Source organism: Callorhinchus milii, unplaced genomic scaffold, assembly GCF_018977255.1.
Source record: "Callorhinchus milii isolate IMCB2004 unplaced genomic scaffold, IMCB_Cmil_1.0 Scaffold2, whole genome shotgun sequence".
NCBI classification, from domain to species: Eukaryota; Metazoa; Chordata; class Chondrichthyes; order Chimaeriformes; family Callorhinchidae; genus Callorhinchus; species Callorhinchus milii.
Genome location: NW_024704743.1, coordinates 71,565,869 through 71,579,663, shown reverse-complemented (window position 1 = coordinate 71,579,663; position 13,795 = coordinate 71,565,869). Strand labels below are relative to the sequence as shown.

At 40.6% G+C, this 13,795-nt stretch overlaps 1 protein-coding gene across 1 annotated transcript in view; it reads left to right on the top strand.

Moving 5' to 3' along the window:
* Window positions 1-13,795, top strand: part of LOC103181241 (tomoregulin-1) — a 115,022-nt gene that overhangs the window by 30,744 nt on the left and 70,483 nt on the right. The gene's annotated exons all lie outside the window — the stretch shown is intronic.

The window sequence follows — 13,795 nt, the reverse complement described above, 5'->3', positions numbered from 1 at the left end:
TTTTGGGGCAAATAAGATTGCCATTTATGCTACTCCAGCATTGAATCCTCCACATGATGGTTCTTTGGAAAATTAGTGAGCTGGGTACGTGGAGACATTGATGCAGGAGTAGAAAAATATGTAAAGGGTCAAATGACTTCAAAACATCCATTAAATTACAAAAGAAGAGTATCTGGTTTAATATTATAAAATCATACAATATTACAGAACAGAAAATCTATTCTGTTTGTTTTCTCCACATGAGCTACCTAGTCTAATCCTATACTCCTGCTCGTTCCCCACACACTTTAATATGTTTCCCCTTTAGGCACTGATAATGTCCCTATTAAAATAATTTATGAATTTATGCTTCATTGCAACCATCCCACAAAATACACAGTCACCTACTTGACTAAAATGCAGTCATTACACTTTATATTATATACCATGAAGCACCTTAAGACAGACTCCTGATGTGAAAGGTGCTATATCAAATGCAAGAATTATTTTTATCGCCCGTGTAAAGATTTTTTTTCTCTAACTTCCCCTTTAATTCTTCTTGTGATCACCTTAAATTTATGCCTATCATTTCTTTTTGCAGTGACTTGCTGCTATATTCCCATGGAGATTTTCATTACATTACTCATTTGGAGAACACTGAGGATTTTAATTATATCACTCCGTTTGAGAGCAAATATGAACCCTTGTATTTGACCTGTGTAACAAGCAAACTGTAACAAGAACGTGCCCATATACATTTCAGAGCGAATGTAATGGTAACATGAGAATTTGAGATTTGTAAGATAATAGGTTTTTGAAACACTCGACGTTGACTAGAAAAAAATCCTGTCATGGATTTGCAAACAGACAAATCATATTGACATCATTAACAAGGAGCAGACAGGCTTCTAGAGGATCCCCTTGTCATTTCAATACATTTACTGCACTGATTACTTGAAGAAATGGATAAAGACAGAGCTCTGTTGAGGAACCCTGTGAATGACATTGTTTAGAATATCATTGGTTTAAAAAAAAATCTCCTTTGAACTCATCCCCAGGAAGAGGTTGAAGTAGCTCTCCACTTGCAACTCTTGACACTTCCGAGCTACCTATTCATTGAAAAACAACGTTTGAAGCAAATGTACGGTAAGTTATTTTTAAACAGAAGTGGCTGCCGTGAAAATGCTGCAAATATTTAAGCCTTGGGGCACTGGGAGCAACAACATGGAGGAAGGTAGAGTTCAATTTCTTGAAATTGACTACCGTGAGGATCCACTGAAAGGCAGGCGGCTCCTCCCCACAGAGCAGGGAAGATTGGAACGAGAGTTGACTGGCATTAATGGTGCCTCAGAGCCAAGTTATTTAATTTATCGTCTTAGATGTAGGAGATATGTGGACTTAAGAGCGACTGGAAACGGGAGAAAAATAGGGAAAGGAACAGAGATTAAAAAATGTTAAATAAATCATGAATCGTTCAAGTAATATGTGTGATATTTTCAATTTCCTCCCATTAAGTTCCTGATAATTTTGGAGTTGCTGAGGTCTTTTGTAAACGGCTGAGAAAATATTGACAAAAGCCTAATCTAGCACACTGGTTGTGTCTTTTATGTAAAGCAAGCATATTTGAGGGAAAAAATATTGATGTCATTGATGAATTCTATCAATGTCACAATGTATTACATACAAGGTAATTAATCCTGCTTTATTTCTTAAAAAAAATCCCAATTTTTTTTAGATTTTGCATCTCTGATATTGAACACACGCCCATTCCGTTGTTCTTTGGCAAAGGCATTCCAGACACATGGTCCCATCCCCCTGATCCAGTATTGTCTAATTTTCACAGATTGGAAGACACAAAGGTGCATTTTATTACAACACAGTACTCTGGGGTCTCTGGTTTGTTTCAAATATCCATGTGCATAATTGATGAGTCCAACACTAAATCAGAATTGCATAAACAACCGCAATTTGTGACTATACTTTTTTTGAAATCCAACCACGTGTAAAACTGAAGAGATTTCTGGGCATTGCAGTTATTATGCTCTTAGTGCTAAAAGCCTTCAGTAACTGATTACTTGTCTACATCAAATTGGTTTGTCTTCTATTACTAGAGCTAATTACGTGTGTTAAACAGTTGCAGTTGTGGCTTTATGTTAGAATATTTGTCCTTTTGACAAAGATGAACTCAGATCTCTCTCTGTGAGAGCAGTAGCTGCTTTTATTCAAACACTTAAACATAACGTTTAAAAACAGATTGATTATTTGAAGATGTTTTACAAAACTTTCAATAGGCCTTTTCAGAAATCACTAAGAGTGACTCATATGTGCACCATGCATGAACATGTGTGTGCGTCAGTTTTTTAAAAAAAATGTTTTGAGTAGGACTATTACAGTAGGAGTGAATCCAGGAACATTTATGGTTTTGCTTTTGGTGCTTTCCACCCAGTGAGTAGAATATTGACAGCAACATGCTGAATCCCAGAGTATTGTTTGCTGCTCATGTATTGCTCGAATTCAAGATCCTCATCCTCACCTACAAGGCCATTCACGGCCTTGCTCCCTCCTACCTCTCTGACCTACTATCCCCCTACTTACCTGCCCGTACCCTCCGTTCCTCTGGCTCCGGTCTGCTCCACATCCTCCGCCCCAACCGCCCTACCATCGGTGGCCGGGCCTTCAGCCTCTCAGCCCCGAGGCTCTGGAACTCTATCCCCCAGTGCCTTCGCCTCGCCTCCTCCCTTTCCTCCTTCAAGGCCGGTCTCAAGACCCTTCTCTTTGACTGTGCCTTCAGCTCCCCTCTCGACTCTCTACCTCCTCCTCGCTCCCTCCCTTCCCTCCCCTCACCCTGACCATTTCTCCCCTGCTCGGGTCCTGACCCAACTGTGCAGTGCCTTGGGATGTCCTCCCGACGTGAAAGGCGCTCTATAAATCTTGTTGTTGTTGTTGCTCATTTATGCTACTGGAAGAATATAGTTGATAGTCGGGGTTGAAACGTGGCGCTTTGCAATAGGATCAATTAATACAATGAAACTTGCATAAATTATATCAGACAAGACCATAATGTTTAATATGACTTACGTGAGGTCCGAGTGTAGAAAACTGTAGAAGTCGTAGAAAATCTGATTTAATCAATAATTTACATTGCGCGTGCGTAATTTAATGCAGCCAGTAAACACACACGAGTCAACGGGTAAGGATGTAATTGCCAGTGATTCAAGGTCTCAAGTAAGCGTGGGAGTAATTGAGGATAAGGGAGCGCGTTACAAAGGTAGGAGGTGATTAATATGAGTCGTGTAACGAAATCAAGTGGTTTGGGTCAAAAACTGAACGTACTTGGGTGAATGTATGACTTAGGCATTTATACGATTTATAAAAATAAGACTGATGTGACTTTTACTGTTCAGTAGCTCAGTGTCAATCACAGGCAAATGTTGTTGGTCACTGACAGTGCTTCATGGCTGACTCACAAAGACTAGCTTTGAAGTGCCAGAAGTGTATCATGGGGCTCCCACTAGTTGGCAGTGACATAGATTTGATTCCTGGCAGGATTCCCTGTTAGTAATTCTGAGTCAATATTAGTGAGTCCCATTTTGAACTGCTGCCCTTTTCAACCCCATTGTTTCCCCAGCATTTCTCCAACTGCAATGGTTTGCGCATTGAGTATTACAGATATTATTCGATGTTGATGTACTGTGTACTGTGGCAAATTGGGGAAGAGAGAACATCATCTAGACTATCTGTTTTTTCTGCAATGTATTTGTGGCATGAAATGCAATTCTGCCACGCATCAAAAAAACAATATATTAGTATATATGTAATGCCCGCCTGAGTAAAGCTTCCGACCTCCTCACTCCACCACCCGGCACCTCCGCTCAACTGGCACTGGCCTCCTGCTTGTCCCTTGCATTCTCTGCCTCACCATTGGAGGTCGCACTTTCAGCCACTTCGCCCCAAAACTCTGCAACACTCTCCCTCAATTCCTTCGTTTTACCCCCTTCCTCCCCTTTTTCAAATCTCGCCTGAAAACCTTCCTCTTCAAACATGCTTACGTCCATCTCCCCCCAACAGCTCGGAATCAGGCTCCGCCACTGTTAAACGCTCTGAGACGCGACCTGTGTGGAGGGCGCTATATAAGTGCAAGTTGTTGTTTGTTGTTGTAAAGTAGATAATTTTCTAGTTTAGGCCACAGAATAGAAATACTAACCCTAAGGAGTCAATCTCCTGACCACAATTACCTTACACTAAAGTGAGGTACATTCTACTGCTGAACAGAATATAAAACATGAGAAATGTTATTAGAAAGATTTGTATTAAACTGCCTAAATAAACTTTGGATTGTCATTTTTTTAAATCTATATATAAGGTATGGAATTGCTACCAGTCGTAAAAACCTGAATGTATTTTTTATATGCTTTTATACATTCAAAGTAAAGGATCCATTTAGTATTAGCTTTCAAGAGGGAACTAAGTAGATATCTAAAAAAAGGAGTAATTTGTAGGTAAATGGAACTCAGTGGATAGCTCTTTCAAAGTGTTTGGCTACAAAATACAGTCATTGCACTTAACAATACTGTGTAGCACTTTGAGATGTCCTCCTATCACGAAAGACGAAATGCAATATTAAATGCATGGATTATTATTAGTAAAGAACCAGCAGAAACACATCTTCTGTCATGTAAGTTTCTATGCTTCTGCATCTGAGGTGAAGTTTAATTTCAGCTGAGATAACAACAACTTGCATTAATATAGCACCCCTCACGATGGTAGAGTCCCAGAGAAAGCAGTAAGGGCACTTACTGTAAATAGAAAGTGCCTGACATTGATAATGATTGTACTGTGTTTCTGAGTGGATTTTTAAAATAAAACTGAGTAAAAGTCCTTTCTGTTTTATCCTTGACAGTTTTTGGATACCTGTTGACTTACTGGAGCAACCAATCTTTCCGCTGATGCTCACACTGTTAAATTACGGGAATGCAGTTCTGTACACACAATTGTTGCTTTCCCAGAAATAAAGCGTAAGGCGGCAGAATCTAAAATAAGGAACAAGTCATATTTGCAAAATCAGTATCGAAATAGTTTGTGCTACCTGTTGCAGAGCCAGCTCTGCCAAGCCAGACTCATAATAAAGTCACAATGACTTCTAAAATCATACTTTAGAAAATGTCTCAAAGTGCTTCACAGAATTTACAGTAGAGTGCATTTTGCAGTGACCCAGGCCACAATTTTGAAGAAAAGCAGAGTGTCCTCGACGATACCCCATCTTCACTCACACAAGTTCATCAAAAAGAAAAAATGATTGTTCGGATCATTGGTGTGTGTGGGGTGTTGCTGGCACAGTTTAGCTGCCACGTTTGGCTACACAACAAGTCACTATACTTAATTGCGTAAAACGCTATGAGACATTTCAGTGTGATAAGCTGCTGTATCGAATGCAAGTATTCTTCTGTGGAAGTGAGTCTTTTTTCATCCCGTGCCCCACTAATGGATAATTACATTTCATTGAAATTGCTAAGTGGCAATCTGATTTTTAGGCATTATGTACATTTTCAAAACTGAAATATAATAAAAAAGGAGTGTCTGCTTCCGGTATGTTTGGCAACCCTTAGTTAATTTGCTCGCAAGCACATAAACATAGTAACCAATTTCACTGGATTAGGTCATTGTCACAATAATTGTAATGCCATCTCACAGTTCTCTCCTTCCCCAAACACATTTGCAAAAACCATTTGCACGAAGACGCACCCATGAAGTAGAAAATGTAAGAATTAACTTGTTGGAATAACCAGTTAGTGCTGCAGTTTTAACAAGCAGCATTTCCAATATTCTAAATTTGCTAGGTGTAATTGCGTATTCATAATTGTTTTCCAGCTGCTCTTCTAAAGTAATTCAGTTTGTCAAATGCTTTGGAGGTTTTGAATAGGGAATAGAGGGGTATAGGAGAGGGGAATAGGAGGAGTCCGGGCTTGCATGGAATATAAACAACAGCAAAGTTTGCTGAATGGTCTATTTCCATGTCCTATCACTCTCTGTAATTCTATATTATTGTATTCCACATTATCAGTCCCATTCCATATGAGTCCTTAAACCTAGGTGATTCAAGGGTATGTTAAGGGATCCCCTGAAATTATTTTTAAAAAACGGTGTTCCTCTCAGTTACCTTCTCTCCTCTAGATCAGAAGGCTATGGGTTCAAGCCTCACATCAGGATTTTGAGTTCATAATCTAGGCTGACACTCCAGTACAATGCTGGGGAAGCGCTCCGTAACATCGCCCGACTCTGCCACTACCTCACCCCTCAGGCCGCTGAAACTCTTGTTCATGCCTTCATCACCTCCAGGCTCGACTATGCAAACGCCCTGCTTGTCAGCCTTCCCAACTCCTCCCTCCACAGGCTGCAGATAATCCAGAACTCTGCAGCCCGTGTCCTCTCCTGCACCAAACTCTGTGACCCCATCTCCCCCACTCTCGCCCGACTACATTGGCTCCCAATCCTTCAGAGTATCCAGATCCTGGTCCTCACATACAAATGCCCTCCATGGCCTCGTCCCACCCTACCTCTGTGACCTCCTAACCCCCTACCAACCCGCCGGCTCCCTCCGCTCAGCCGGCTCCGGACTGTTCCACGTCCCCCGACCCACCCGCCCCACCATTGGCGGGAGAGCCTTCAGCCACTCTGGCCCCAACCTCTAGAACGCCATCCACCAATTCACTCCGCCTCGCCCCCTCCTTAGCCTCCTTCAAGACCCACCTCAAAAACCCTCCTCTTCGACCATGCCATTGATCACCCCCTTCCCCTCCCTTCCCTTCTCCCCCCTGACCCCAGCTCGGGTCTGAAATGTTGTACACTGTTCAGCACCTTGGGACATCCTCCCGACATGAAAAGTGCTATACAAATGTAATCTTCTTGTTGTTGTTGCATTGTCAGATGCACCGTCCTTTGGATGAGATATTAAGCTAAAGTTCCATCTATCCATTCAGATGGACGTTAAAGATCCCATGCTGCTATTAAACAGAAGGGAGTTTATTCTGATGTCCTGGCCATAATCGCCAGATAAAATTGGTCGTTCACTTTATGGCCATTTGTGGGATGTTGCAGTGTGCAAATCGGCAGCGGTGTATGCCTACAAAATACAGTCACCACACTTAAATACTATGAAGCATTTTGGTTAAAACTAAGGATTAATGTATATTTTCCTTGCTAACATCCTCCCTTTATCCAATGCACTACAGCAACATTACATAATAATAGTGTTCCTTACATGTGATATAGCATCTTTCATGTCAGGAGGACGTCTCAAAGTTCTTAACAGGATTTTAAACCAATTCTAGATGTATGGTAGAGTACAGCTTGTGACTTTGCAGTATCTGGGTTCGGTTATTAAATAGCACTACTGTGTTATCTGGTAAACTGCCTTATGTGACGATTAGCCATGGCAGTAAATGCAGAAGAGTGCAATAGCATCATGACATACTGTGACACAATATCTGGCATTTAAAAAGCATTGATAATGCTTTAAGATGTCCTCCCGACATGCAAGGTGCTCAATAAATGTAAATTTATTGTAATTAAACACCTAGATTGCATAGTATTTATATATCCAGTCTTGTGATTGTACAGTAAAACCCCCATTTTACCAGATTAAATAATAATCCTTGCATTTGATATAGAGACTTATCATGTCTTATAGACGTCTCAAAGCGCTTCACAGAATATACTGTAAAGTGAATTGACTGTATATTTTGTAGGTGAAGCTCGGCAGCCAATTGTGCACAGCAGTGTCCCACAAACAGCCGTGGATTGAGTGAACAAATTATTATTGTTATTATCTTTTTTAAGGGATTATAACCCCCGGAAAAGCGATTCGCCAATTGCCACTGAGCTACAGGATATCTGGAATTCATTCCTGGACAGACACGGCCCGGAATGGGTAAATTTAAAAAAATGTCCGCTAGCACGTGCATGTAGACTCCCACTGGCCCATCTCTCCTAGTACTCGCCCCACAACCGTCACTGTGCTCACTGGCCTTCATAGTGGCCAGGGATACGGTATCGACTTTGGAGGCTTATTTGCTGTCTTCACATCTGGAGCACTTTCACATCTGGGGCCTTAGTTCGGTTCGTGGCACAAACCTGTTCTTTGCATGTATCCATTTAGCTTGGTGGTCGGAGATATTTTCTGTGGTTGTTAAATGATTCGATTCTCTGCACATTTCAATGTGCAATTAATTATGTGGAAACAAAAGTTGGAGCTGGTGGTAGTGGCCACAGCTGCTGTGCCAGAGTTGGAACTGAGCCTGAAGCTCTCTTGTCAGCTCTGAGCAGCAGAACAAACTTAAAGCGTAAAACACAACCAGCAAAGATTTTTATTTCTTGCGTAACCTATTTATTTTGACCCAATGACCCTGTGATTATTCTTCAGGTCTAAATCCCACAGGGTGATCAGTCCAATTTCTCTGCCCAGTGTCTGGCAATTTCCACTTCATTTTCAACTCAGTAAAGACAGCCTTTGCACCTTTATCCCATAGAGAATAATCACTGTCGAGCATAGTGACTGTTTTATAGGCAAATGTGGAAGCTATTCACACAAACACAAGGCATACTCCCACAAATAGCCAAGAGGTAAAAGATCAATTTATCTGGAGGATTGTTGGCCTGCCTCAGTTGGTAGAACTCTTACCTCTTGAGTCAGAGGGTTTTGGGTTCAATCCCCAGGTCAGAACGTGGAACCCATGTAGTATAAGGTGACACTCCAACCAGTGATTGGGTGGGGTGATGCTTTGTTAGAGATGCTGTGCTGTGCTTTGGATGAGACATAAAACCAAAGCCTGTTCAGATGAAGATTTAATGATCCCATGACACTATTCGAAAAGATAAGGGTGTTTCTCCTGGTGTCCTGGCTAACAATCCCCCTTCATTTCATGGATGTTTGTGGGAAATCACTGTGTGCAAAATTGACTGCCGTTTAACCCAGAAAACATGTAGTCACACCACTTTATATATCATGTGAAATGCTTTGAGATTGCTTGATGATGTGATAAGGTGTTACATAAAATGCAAGGATTATTATGCAAAATGTTGTTATATTTATTTTAGTGAGTTAATATTCCAGAAATAAAGCAACAGGCTGTGGGGAAAATAATCTCATGGAATTTTTAGCATTTAATAATAATAATAATAATAATCCTTGCATTTGATATAGCGCTTTTCACGTCGGGAGGACGTCCCAAAGCGCTTCACAGAACATACTGTAAAGTGAATTGACTGTATTTTTTTTTTGGGCGAACGCGGCAGCCAATTGCGCACAGTAATGTCCCACAAACAGTCGTAGATTGAAAATGACCAATTTATTATTGTTTTTGGTTTTGGAGGGATTATTATTAGGCGTGTGGAGTAAGGAAACTTGCCCAAGGTTTCGCCCTGCCTGGAATTGAACTCAGGTCTCTCACTTGCAAAGCGAGTGCTCTAACCTCTGAGCTACAGGACTCCACATTTGTCTGAACAGGCAGACGGGACCTCAGTTTAACAATGGCAGCAATGATCTGGAGTGTCAGCCTAGACCAGCATCTCAAAATCTGACCTAGGGCTTGAATTTATAATCTCTGACCCATGGACAAGAATGCCACCATATGAATACACAAGAAGAAAAAGGTTTGATGTGAGGGCAGGTGTAAAAACATAAGGATCTTAGATGTACCATAAATGTAATGTTGCTGAGACCAAAGTGAGGGAGCATAAATACAAGATAGGTAATAGCAGATCTAAAAGGGAGTTTAGGAGGAACTTGTTTCTGCAGTAGATGGTGAAAATGGCTAACTCACCGCCAGAAGGTAGTTGCTCTCGGTATCTTGCAATCCCCCAAATAAAATTGGTCATCCACTTCATGGTTGTTGTGGGACATTGTTGTACGCAAAATTAGCTGCCATGTTTGCCCAAAAAATACAGCCACTGGAATTTACTGTAAATTCTGTGAAGTGCTTTTGAAAAGCTGATGTGAAAGGCATTATATAAATGTAAAAGTGTTTTTGTAAATCAAATGTAAGGATTATTCTTTTTATTTTAAAATCAATTTCAATATTAAGTGTGAATTCAACACATTTTGGATGTTCTTAAATACTACATAATAATTAAACAGAATAAATCTAGACCCAGGTTGAATTTCTCCCTCCTCATCTTTATGCCATCCATTTAAACTCCATAGATTCCCTTATTGAAGTCCTCACTAGACAGACATCATTTAGATGGGGGGTCTTTTTGCAAACCAGTTTGCATGCTTATTTGTAACTTTAGACTATGAATTCAATCAGTTTATATATCTCTGGTTGCAGCTAAGCCTTCATTAGAAGAGAGATCATGTTGCTGTGCACCACATCATTTGATAATGGGTCCAGCAGTTATTTCCAAAAGGAAATCAGCATTTCACATAGGAACAGTAAACATTGCTTCTGAGTGGCACTTAATATTTTATTACATTATTCCAACCCATGATGAAAACCTAAAACACTATCGGTTCATCTCAATAGTGCCAGTAATAGACATTGCACCAATGATGGTATATTCTGACGTTTGCCCCCTCTTAACTCTGCCTTTCTCCTCTCCCCTATACCCATGAGTGAATTAGCAAGATCTCCACTAATAGGGAGAGGAACGCTGGCTCTATAATGCTGCCCAATGTAGTATTGTTTGTTCCATTGTGTCATCGGGTTAGATTTCAGAATGTGGCTCACAGTAAAGCCCATTATGTGGTCCTTTGTGTCTGTTTTATTTTTATTTCTAGTGGCGAGAATTATCTCTACGAATAAGCGGAATTATTTTGTGCAGAGGTTCCCTCGCCACACACGCACACACACACATATTCTCATTCAGAAAGATCTGAGATTTCTTTCATTAGCTGCTCTTGTTAATGTTAAACAGGTAGCAACGTATGGGCCCCATCATGCTATGTACATCATTTCTATTTATAAATTCCATGAATTAATTGTGTTTGCAACACATGAAGGATAAAATATTGATAACCATGATATTTCCTGTGCCGGTGTTATTAATCTCTATGCATATTACATTTTGGTTGCTCTTTTTCATTATAATTGATTGAGGTTCATGTCCCACAGTGTTGCATGCTACGTTAAGTATGTCTGTCTGCTACACAGCCTCCCACTCACACCCTTTGTTTGGCAAGTGATGACCTCTTATGTCTTTTGACCCCGACATTCTATGAAACCTCTTGCATCTAATTCTTTCCCCTCAGCTTCCTGCGTGGTGACACATGTCATATTAGTTATCGCTGATGAGAAAAGCATTGTGCCTGGGACAATGCTGGGGGAGGGGATTTGGCTACCTGTAGCAGAATCATGCAGCAACTCCAGTGACTGGTGCTTAAGGTCATTGTGTTGAAGTTGTCTGGGGTGGGGGGGGGGGGAGGATGAAGACGAGTGGGTGTGTGGTTGGGAGAAGGGGGGTGTTGAAGATGTAGCCAGTCTTTAGTTATTGATTGGCTTGATTGCAATTTTTAACAATATGATTATTTCATGTTGCAATTTTTACCCTTCTGTGACTTATGCTCAGTTCCTTATAGTTGAGCTGAACACCTCAAAATCCTGTTCACTGCCTTTTCTGCCACTGAACTCTGCGCTGATGATTTCAGCCATCGATCTATCAGTGTCCCAAAATTCCACCCCTGCGCTATGCCTTGCAGACTAATACCGTTTACCTTAAACTCCCACTGTTTATCCTCCGTCCCTAATCTCATCACTCTGCACTTGTTCACCTTAAATTGCATTTGGCACTTTTCAGCCCAACTCACTAATCTATCCAGATCCCTTTGTGTTTGGTCAGTCTGCTCCTGTTAATTGGCACTTCCCCTCCCCAGTTTTATCATCAGCAAACCTTGGTACTGTAGTTTGGTTTCAATCCCAAATCTGTTATGTATGGTGAAAATGGCACCGACGCTAGCATAAATTTCTGATTGCTAATTGTTGTAATTTCCTCCTTTCATGCTGATGTAGCTCCTGCTGATTCACGTCCTGATACCTGTTGTATCCTATGATCTAATGGTTAGATTATAGCTACTTCAGAAATTCCCCCTCCTCCTGTAGATGGATATTTGTGATATGAAGTGCAAACCACTCAGCCTCACCATCAGTGGATGAGCCTTTACTCATTCTGTCCTTGCACTCTGGAAATCCATGCAGAGTCCCTCCACTGGATCCACTCCTCTTTTGTCCATCTTTCTACCCCTCAATTTACACCCCCACTCCCCTCAGCTTCTAAACTCCTCCCCCAAACTCAGGCTCCCAGTTAGTTATATAATAATAATAATCCTTCTATTTGATAATAATAATAATAATAATCCTTGCATTTGATATAGCGCTTTTCATGTCTTCTAGACGTCCCAAAGCGCTTCACAGAATAGAATGTAAGGTGAATTGACTGTATATTTGTGGGCGAACGCGGCAGCCAATTGCGCACAGCAATGTCCCACAAACAGTCATGGATTGAGTAATCAATTTATTATATTTTAAAATGTATTTATTTTTTGAAGGTATTTGAAGCTTCTCAACATGAAACACACTATATAAATGTAAATTGCTGTTTATAATCCAGTAGTAGAACCACGGTTTAAAGTGGTAACCCACTGCTTTGTTTACTGACCAACCTTTCCAAATTTACATTTGTGCCAATCTGTAGCCATTACATTTTCACAACAAATGGAACATTAATTTTTCAGCCTTGCTGTCAGTGTGACTAAATATGATGTTCTTTCAGCAGTTTGTTCAGGATCCGTGATATATGTAAAACTGTATCAACGTGTCTCTTTTCTTCATTCAAACATTAGAGGAAAATTAAAACATTAAACATTAATGAAAAGCAATTTTCCTCATTAAAACATTTGTTCCGTTGCTGTGCCTAATGCATTCTCATCTTTAGAATTGCACTTCAAATAGCAGCAAAATAGATAGTCAGCCTGGATTAGCTAGTAATACTCTTGCCTTTGAGTTTGCAGATTGTGGGTTCAAGCCCAACACTGGGACTTTGAGCTCATGACTTAAGCTGACACTCCCAATGCTGGGGTAGTGCTGCATTGTAAAAGTGTCGTCCTTCAGTTGAGACCTTAAACCAAAGCCCTAGCCGCTTGTGCATGGTAACAATTCCATGAGCACTATTTCGATTTTAAAGATAGAGAAGGAGAAGACAAAGTGTGGGACCTCTGAGGTGGAGTTCCAGAGAGCGAGGATAGGATGTTGTCCTGGGCAACAAATAGTCCTTCACCTAATGTTTTGGGGATATTGCTTGCTGCATTTGCCTATAAATACATATTCGCTACATTTTATATAGCAACACATTTTAATGTGATAAGGCACTATATCAAATGCAAGGATTATTATGAAAAATCCTCTATTTCTCCAATGAATATGGAAATAGCTTCAGAACTTTGAGCCCTCTAATGTAGCTATAAATGTATTGGATACTCTTGTGGTTTTTTCTGCATTAATTGGGTGAAAGCTGCTAATTGTGATGTGATCATTGAAAAAGCAGAACTACACCCTCACCCTAAAATACTCACAACAGATGTGCCAGAAGCCAGATGTAAATATAAGATAGCCAGTCACGGATCCAAAAGGCAGTTCAGAAGGAACTCCTTTATGCAGAGGGTGGTCCTCAAATCCAGAAGCTGTATTAGAACCAGAAAATGTCAACATGTTTAAGAGGAATTATAATGCATACAAAAGAGAATAGAGGGATATTAGAGGGGATTAGGAGGAGCTGAAGTTCATGTGGTGCATAAACAAGGCATGGGTTAACTGGCTGAATAGCCTGT